This window comes from Sinocyclocheilus anshuiensis, unplaced genomic scaffold (genome assembly GCF_001515605.1).
Source record: "Sinocyclocheilus anshuiensis isolate Anshui unplaced genomic scaffold, SAMN03320099.WGS_v1.1 scaffold842, whole genome shotgun sequence".
NCBI classification, from domain to species: domain Eukaryota; kingdom Metazoa; phylum Chordata; class Actinopteri; order Cypriniformes; family Cyprinidae; genus Sinocyclocheilus; species Sinocyclocheilus anshuiensis.
This window is the reverse complement of record NW_015536509.1, coordinates 553,506-554,252: the sequence shown is the minus strand read 5'-3', so window position 1 is coordinate 554,252 and position 747 is coordinate 553,506. Positions and strand designations below refer to the sequence as shown.

At 37.9% G+C, this 747-nt stretch overlaps 1 protein-coding gene across 1 annotated transcript in view; it reads left to right on the top strand.

The window, feature by feature from the left end:
- The window catches only part of LOC107691745 (histone deacetylase complex subunit SAP130-like), a 34,311-nt gene that overhangs the window by 24,688 nt on the left and 8,876 nt on the right, over positions 1–747 (top strand). The gene's annotated exons all lie outside the window — the stretch shown is intronic.

The window sequence follows — 747 nt, the reverse complement described above, 5'->3', positions numbered from 1 at the left end:
ATATTGAACCAAAACTTTTAAAGACAAGTAATTTCCTGACAATTAAAAGTGTTATATAGCCCACTGAATCATACTCGGACTTAATGCTGGCAGCAGTGGAACCACTTGGGAGAGAACTGCCAGGTGACTTATTTCTTAGCATAAAAGAGGACAATGGTACAAGAGGAATACCAAATTATTGTTTTAAGTGTGAAAATATAGCAGAAGTAGCACCAACATTGAAAAACAATGGACTTGTGATAAGGCTCCTGAAATAATCAGGCCTTCACTTTAAGTTTTCATTTAGTGATGAGTGAATTTTTGCTAGAAAAAGAGCAGAAGAAATAACATGCAAGTGTCTCAGATACAGCAAAAGCTGTGAAAAGAATGACACTTTATCTCACAGAGTATGACGCAGCCTGCAGAAGTGACATGCATACTCTGGTCTCAAGAGACCAATTCAGTCATTTCGGATCTAACAGCATCCAAAATGTTCTGGTGTTGCTAGAGGAGGAGTACAGAGAGAAGTGCCTGGTTCCCACAGTGGCATTCAGTGGTAGTAAAGCTCTCCTATAGGGACAGCACAGATGTGAAAATTTGTCATGAACTTGTACACTCAGTGCCAAGAAGGGTCAGAGCAGTATACTTTTAAGCTCTGGAGGACATACTAAGTACTAGAATATTGTAAATTTTCTGAATTAAATCTAGGGTGTACTCATTTCTGCAATCCTTCATTTAAACAAAATTGGCTAATTTACTTATCTTACT